Source organism: Tyto alba, unplaced genomic scaffold, assembly GCF_018691265.1.
Source record: "Tyto alba isolate M040663 unplaced genomic scaffold, T.alba_DEE_v4.0 Super-Scaffold_46, whole genome shotgun sequence".
Classification (NCBI taxonomy): domain Eukaryota; kingdom Metazoa; phylum Chordata; class Aves; order Strigiformes; family Tytonidae; genus Tyto; species Tyto alba.
This window is the reverse complement of record NW_024881322.1, coordinates 5,492,688-5,500,887: the sequence shown is the minus strand read 5'-3', so window position 1 is coordinate 5,500,887 and position 8,200 is coordinate 5,492,688.

Genomic DNA, 8,200 nt, shown 5'->3' with positions numbered 1-8,200 from the left:
ATTTCAAATCCAAGAGGAATGTTGTGTGACTACGCAACAAATTGCATTGCCCTTTGTTTTCAAATTACTGTTTACATTCTATTTAATCAAGTCATAATTCAGTTCCTTTTTCTCGGTGACATTTTTATCTTTTGGAGTGTAAGGATGAGGTTAAAATACAAAGATGTTGCTAAGAATTCCTAATGTTTTGACCTACCTGTTCTGTTTCCACTTCTCAGGGCTTGGAATTTTTCCAGACTACAGCATGGCCACAAGAATGAACTTGGAACCAAGAGCCAGGCAATCCTGTTTCTCTTCCCTGCTGCTCAGTTTGTCCTCTTTTCAGCTTCCCTCCCCTCCTTTTTTCTTTCCTCTTCTATATTGTTACTATGAAATCAGAATGATTATTTCAAACAATAATTTGTGTAGGTTAAAATTACCAGTCCTTCAGATAAAATAGTTGAATAAATCTTGCAACAAGTATGTTCTTTAAGCTCCTTGCTGGGCAGTTATTTGCTCTTTAATTTATGTGTTGCTTTTCTTTTCCCTTGGAGTATATCCGTACTTCCCCTTTTGTAACTGTTTATGTCAAGTTCTTCTTTGGCCTCAATTCTCAAAGAAATTTCCTGTGAACAAGCCCCAAAGCTCACATTTTTATTATTACTGATTAAGAACACTCTTTCTGACAGTAGGTCAGTGGCTTTGAGAAGATTGCTCAGCTTACCTCTGCTGACTTTGTCTCTATAAAATGTTATTTCTAGAATTGATGTCATAAGGATTTTCTGACTAAATGAATTACAGTTTGCAGAGACCTATAAATAGAGATGTCTAAATGTTAAAACTTAAGATCCTCAGTGTATTGTCTGAGTCATCCCACTCCTGTCATGCACAGACCAATCTCAGGGTCTTGTGTTAAGCTCTCTGGAACAGTATTCTCTACAACAGGTATTTTACCGTTTACCAGAAATTCTGCCTCTAGGGCCCTAATCCCCGGTTAACCACAAGTGCTCTCTTCTCGGAGTTGTGTGAATGACCTTATGTATCCATTTCATCTGGTGGATGGAAGTGAAAGGGAGGAGGATCATGATTCCCAGACTTCCTCATCTCTCTTGTTGCTCCATGCTCAGTTTTCAGCACTCACTTGAACTTCTTTCTTCCTCCACTGTTATGTCCCTACCCTCCTTGTCGGTCTCTCCTGGTGTGATTGTACCTATGCAGAAAGTATAAGAGAGTAATCTATATGTCATAAACATATAATACTTTGTCTTTCTGAAAAAAAAAAAAAAAAAGTAAGCTGATCATCTTCCTCTATTATTTAAGAGGACAAGTCATAAAAAATACTTTCTTTAAAATATTTTAATGTACCTCAACAATCAAGAATGGATGTCCTACTTTTTTAATCTATACAGTGTTTTATGTAGGTGGTTCCTAAGCTTTTTGCATCAAGGAATCTTTGTGGACTCAGAATTTTTTCTCATCCTTCCTAAGGCCCTACCATGAAATTCATAACTGATTAGTTTTTATACGATTTGCTGGTTTATTGTGTTTCTTCAATGAGTGACTATGACTAATGAAGTCTCATTATTATGGAACCCTTATTGTAACTTCACTTTAGACATTAATTCAAGTTTTTGTGATGCTGGATAACATCATTCAGGCATGTTTGAAAACATATAACAACTGCATTTGATATGAAATCTTTGCTACCATCTCTTAAAAAATGATATTTCAACCTGAGACCAAGCGTATGACAAATAGTTCTGCTTCCTGTGGCTTTACTCTTCCCTTTGACATGTATACTTTGATAGTGAGATTATTTTATGCCCAAAAGAATGGGCACCACAGCATCTTAAATAAATCTCCACACATTCCAAAATGGAAGAATATCCTTATTCATGTGCCATAGTGGTTAAGACAAGGTCCTGTAGGAATCCTGTAGGTAATCTGTAAGTACGTTGGTAGCATGTATTTAATTTGGAAATTTTCTTCCTTGTCTTGGGTTGTTTCCATTTCTACTGTGCCTTTAGCAACCACAAACTTGTCATATTCTGCAGCAATTAAATCCTTACCCTTTTTGGGAAAAGTTGCTTCAAAATAAAAAAAAATAATTCCTAAATCAACCTAGTTACAGTTGTCCAGGCATTATAATGCAAGTGGACCTAAATGATTTGAATCATGTTTATGTTAATTTGGCTCATTTACATATAATTTAATTAAGAAATTATGGCATTAAGTAGAATTAGCTTAAACACAATTGTCCATTTTAAGTGCACTTATCTATCTTGAAGGCCTGCGGAAGCATAGCTAGATTGGCTTTGAAGCGGACTGGTTGCAAAAGAACCCATGCTTTAATGTATGCAAGGGTTACCCTAGGTAACTGCTGCTGGTGCAGCACAGCCTGCCCGCTGAAAGGGTGCAAGTCACTGCAGTCAAGGCAGCTGGATATGAAAGTGCTGCTGGCACTCATGGACCAAGCTGCTCACGTGGGGAAACAGCTCAGGTTCTGCTGCTGACTGGATTTGCACATCAGCACTGAACCTAGTTTGGATTTATCTGCAATCTATTTTTTTTTTTTTTTTTTCTCTCAAGCTTTTTTGAGCTGAAAAAGGGAAAGAAAAGAAAAATTTTGGTTTCAGTAAGCAAAATGCCACACTTTCCAAGCACCATTTCAAAGCAATTATGGCAAAAGAAAAGACTGTCTTGCAGTCCTGTGTTGGGGTGATTTCACCCAGCTGTGAGGAGTGGGAAGCAACAAAGGAGGTCATTTGTGACATAGGAAAAATTTACTTACTTAGGCTGGTGACAGGACGTGAACCTGTATCTTGCACTACAGGAGAAAATTAAACAGTTTATGGTTTCGTACCCGCAAAAGACTATGGGACAGATTTTTCAAATTGAGTCAGCTAGTGCAGTTGTAGAAAAACTTAATTTAGAGTGTTTTATTATTTGTTCGTTGTCTTCTCCAATTTATATCCATACAACAAGATCCAGGATTGATGTGTCAGACCTCATGAACACTTCTGTTTATTTTCCTTGGAGTAAGCAGGTTATAAAGGAAGTCTTCCTTTCTATGTTTCTATAGTGATAGTCCTAAAAAAAAACCCCAACCTTATACAGAATATGTGTGATGGGGTTTCTGCTGGATAGGGATGAGTAGAATAAAATAGTTTAGAAATATCTTAATTTGGAAATTAAATTTTAAATTTAATTTTACTCAACAGAATCGAGAATGTTCAAGGTACATTCACTGGGGCATGTATCAGGGAAGATGTGGTGTGATGATGTGATAGAAAAGGGGGACCTTGTATTGGTGTTCTGTGAGCAGTGGCTTCAGCTAGGATGCACTTCCATAGCTGAACTGAAGTGCTGAGACCAGGGTCAGCCCCATGAACCCTCACAGCAGACAAATCTGTGGGACAGAAGAAGGGTCTTCGTGCAGTTCTGAAAATTTTTGAGAGATGGATTTGCGTGAGCAAGGAGGGGAGGAACTGGGAACTGGAGGCTAAAGAGAATCATGCAGGATGTCTCAGTGTTGTATAGCATTTTCTATGGGAGCCTTGTCCAGTCTAGAAACCAGCAGAAAATTTACCCTTGCCTTTGATGGGAGAAGAATAAGACCACCTTTACAGCTCTTGAGCTTCCACTTCGAAATATCTGGCAGACAAACCATTAAGAGCTATTCAAGCAACACAAGTTCAGAAAAACAAGAAATAGGATCAGGTTCAGAATAGAAGAGAGGATGTCTAGAAACTTGTTTTTGGCAGCCAAGGCTGCAATCTTGCTCAAAGTCTGATAATGATAAAGATAGAATCTTAAACTTTCCTCTTTAATTGCTTTCTTTTAGCATTTTTTAAAATTACTTCTTGTTAAAGGAGATGTGATGACCAGCTGTGTGGTTTTGAGTTGAATCATTTAAAAAGCTTGCACTAACTCTCTTATGAGGGCTGACAGATCTAGGAAGGCTTTCTGCTGGTGTCCATTACGGACGTTAAGGTAATATGGAAAAAACAAGCTGTTGCTTCTTTGCATTAAGAAGTAACTAGAACTGGTTATCTTATGCTTTTGGAAGACATTTTTACCCTTTTTGGGATGTTATGGTAAAAGGGGTTGCATTTTTTCACTAGAGGGAATAATATATTTTTATCTATGTGTTTGAATTTCTTTGCTGTGAAATCTAATGACAACTCTTCTTCCTGAACTGTATTTTCTATGCTGGCTTGGGAAGCATGGGAATTGTTTTTTGGACCCTGCTGAGAAGAGAATAGCTTTTACAGTGAGAATTCTGAAACTGAGATTCTTTCTAGAAGGGAGAACAATATTTGTTATTATTTTGATTATTTTGTAGATTATGGAGTAGCAGTTATCTGCTTATGCTGTACTTCTAAAAAGGAAAATACATTTCATAGTCTTAGCATCCATTTTAAAAGCCTTGTCCAAGGAAAGAAAGCTAGAATGTAAAAATTCTCTGCATCTCATCTATTAGTCTGGTTCTATTTGAAATGACCTCTGGGCAGCAAGGCTGTTGACAAGGGCCATACCCACAGTGAGAAAATGAAAACTAAAAAAGCCTAGTTCTTCAAGTGAAGAAGCATCCACTATTTTCAGAAGTTAGTTGCAGCTTATTGTCCTGATCCAGCTATTGTAATAAGAGCATTAAATGTTTTCGCAATGGCCATATTAGAAAATGTAACTATTGAAGGATTGCCCAGCATGTTCTACATGTTTTAATTAGCATGGAGCTCTGGATTTTTTTATTTTGTTTTTGCCAGTAGGATCTTTTTGTTGTTAATGTCAGGAACAGCATGGACTTAAAGACTTCCCTGAAACACAGACTTTATATGATCAGATCAGAGTATACAATCAAGGTAACATAACAAAAAGAGTGTGTTTGAAAAACTATTTGAAACCACAAATAATTTTTCTTACAAAATTAACACTTGGCCTTTCTGTCTTTTTGAAAAGAGATAGAATGACTCAATATCTGAAAGCCTTGTTGGGTCAGCAAAATGCCTGCCAGTTCTTCACGGTAGCCGGCCTGGCTGTAATCTTCTTGTAGATCTGGGTCCCCAGTCCATTCTTTCCGTAAGTCTCACCTTCCTTCTGTATAGAGGTGGAATATTTGTGCACATATAAGAGAAAAGAAAAAGCAAGATATCTCTTGGGTAAGTAAATAGCCATCCTCATTTTTGTAGCTTCTGGGATCTTTGTGCAAAATGCTTCATTACTTCTTGAATAAAATAAAGTATAAGGACACTGAAATGACTTCTCCTTTTGGGGCTCCTTTTGAAGTACTGCTTCCCTCACCAATTCTGGAAGTTCCCGTATCATTCTTCAAAAGAGGGCAACAGTTCTTCAGAGGTATTTTTTAATTTTGCTGTAAATTAAGGCTATAGCTCTTCAAAACATTATAACTATAATGACATTCTTAAATTAGTTCTGTCAAAGTCCCTTTGGAATTAATATATCTTGAAAAATTACTCTGGTTTTGTATTACACTTGGGGTTTACCACTTGATAAAATAAAGTGAATGTTCATGAAGAATAAGTCACTGCTTTCTGTAATTTTGGTTTGTTGTACTGAGGAATGGGTTTTTTTTTTGATAGAGATCAGGAAACTATTGGTCATGCTGATGGAAGTTAATGAGAAATGTTAGACTGTAGTCACATCACAGTGTATGAGGAGTTGCTTCATAAAGCTAATCACACTGAAGATCGTGGAGGGAACACCTAAAGGTAAGACAAAAAGAGAGAATTGTTCTTCCAATGTGGCCTCATTCTCCAAAACCATGGCATATCTGTTAATAGTACCTTAACAAGTGGGTAGCTCAGACTAAGTGCAGCAGAGTTAACAAATTTGCTCCCATTTTGATGGAATTAGGAAAAGTCTGTTGAAATGGTGAGCTAGTCCATGCTGAAACACTTATGAGCAGCTAAAAGAGCACAGAGAAATGTTTTATCTCCTTCCCAAATATGCTGAGCTGTCTTTACTTCCTATGTTCCACACTGCCGTCATCATCATGTGGAAGAATGTGGTTCTGATTTATACCACCCTCAAATACTGCTACTCCCTTGTGTAACCTGTAATAGCAATACTTGCCTCTGTATTTCCCTGTACTGGGAACATAAGTCACGTGCATGAGACTTCAATTAAGCATTTTCTGGAAACAGCTCTATGTTTGGGAAATGATGTCTCCACATAGAATAGATATGTAAGGTAAATTTTTGAGCTCAGCCACACTCCAGATTTCATACAAAAAAATCACATGTATGGGCTTCTATTAATCAAATGCTCTGATATAATCAAAGTATTAACATATACATTAGCAAAGGAGAATATTTGAGATGATTTTTTTGACAAAGCTGAAAACAGCTGAAATCAGCTCTGTATGTTAGGTGTAAATGTAACCTGTAAACTCTTAGCACCACTCTTCAGCTTGATTTAGCTTCCTGGTGTTAAAGATCAGCTGTTCCAGCCTAACTGCATTCAGTGAGAATTGTTAATGCACAGTGGATCAGCACAGTGCAGCCCTTCTCTCAGCGTGCTGCGCGGTGCAGGCTGTGGGGCAGCAAGCCTTGGTATTTTCCCAAGTGCCACTCATGCACAGCAGAGAATTTAAAATTTCTGCCTACATGAAAACAGTTATGAGCCCCCAAATTAGGATCTGGCCCCAACAGTTGCTGAGATAGAACCATTCTGAACCAGGGTAAAATAGGGAAAAGTGTCAAATTTTGGTACGGCAATATGGCAAATATTTTGACTGGCACATCAGCTTTGGTTGCAGTCTCTTTTGTGGTCCGTATGTATTTTCAGCACTCAGGATTACTAATGAAGGCAGTCGTGAGCAGTGATGTGAGACTTGGTGTAAAATGCCTGAACACCATCTAACTTCTACTTAAGCAAAATTTGAGAATTGAAACAATGTGAAACCTTTGTGTTGAACTTAAATTCTAAATATCTGTGTATTAATGACAAATTTTGATTATATGAGAGGTATTTTTTTTATATATATTTAGTTGGCCAGTTACACAGTTTTCTTTGTGAAGCAGGGGAACTAATTTCCACAAAACTTAGATTGCTAAGCACCACAATAAAAACATGAAGTATTTATGACTATCTTCCATGACTGTATTAGTTGCTTGGCCAAAAAAAAGTCATCAGAACCAACCTCCCCCTCCCCCTGAAAAATTACCTTTGGCAATTAAATGTGGTAATTTCCTGCTATGTTTCCTGAAAATTTATGAGCAATTAATATGGTGAAGAAATATATTTAGTGAACCATTAGTTGCTAATTATTCATTCATTTTGGCTAAACTATCTCCAGTCTGTTCATGGATTCAAGACATTTAACAGGAAATTATTTGCCACCAGGTAAGTTGGCTTGATTGCATTCTTCTAATCTCCGACTTTTCAAATTCTTCTTGAGATCAGTGATTCAGAAAGCTGTATGAGTCTTTTAACGTTAGGTACAATATTTGATCATCAAAAAAGTAGGGACACTTTTGTATCCTGGGGCCTGTATTGCTTTTTATCTCTCTTAAAGAATATAGAGCTAGATACAAGAGATACAATGTAATTATCTGCCTTCCTGTTCCCTCTTCCTGCAAATGTAAATACCATCAGTGGTCAAAATGGAAAGTTAGACATCCTAATATGGAGATGCAGACAACCTGCTAGGGAATGTATCAGTATGCCAATGTGTGTCTCTGTATGTTTGACATTCCGGTAAGTATCAGTCTAGTATACTAGTCAATATTCACCTGTTTTGATCTCTGAACGTCTCCTAAAATCAAAGGAAGGCATAATATGCATAATGTTGCTAATCAGCTCAGACAAATAATTGACAGCGAATATAAGATGAACAGCTATAATTCAGTGTATTTGTATCTTCTTCCTCAATAACTGAAGGTCTTTTTGACTGTACTAAAGCAATTTAAAAAAAAAAAAAAAAAAAAGAAGAAGTTGAAAAATAGTACCCTAAAGTCTAATCAGCCTTGATTGCGTTTCAGCAGAAAGTTTGACTGGAATAGATAAATGTGTCAATGGAGTAGAAATCATGGTCTTGGGTACAATTCTGACTTAACAGATCTGCATATTTTCCATTTCAAACCAGACCCTTATGAAAATAACTGTTACTTCAAATGAGCTCTTGGCAGAAAATGTAATCCTGACTTTACTTTTGGGTACATGGGCCTAGAGTACTTAACTTACCTTTTTTCATGTC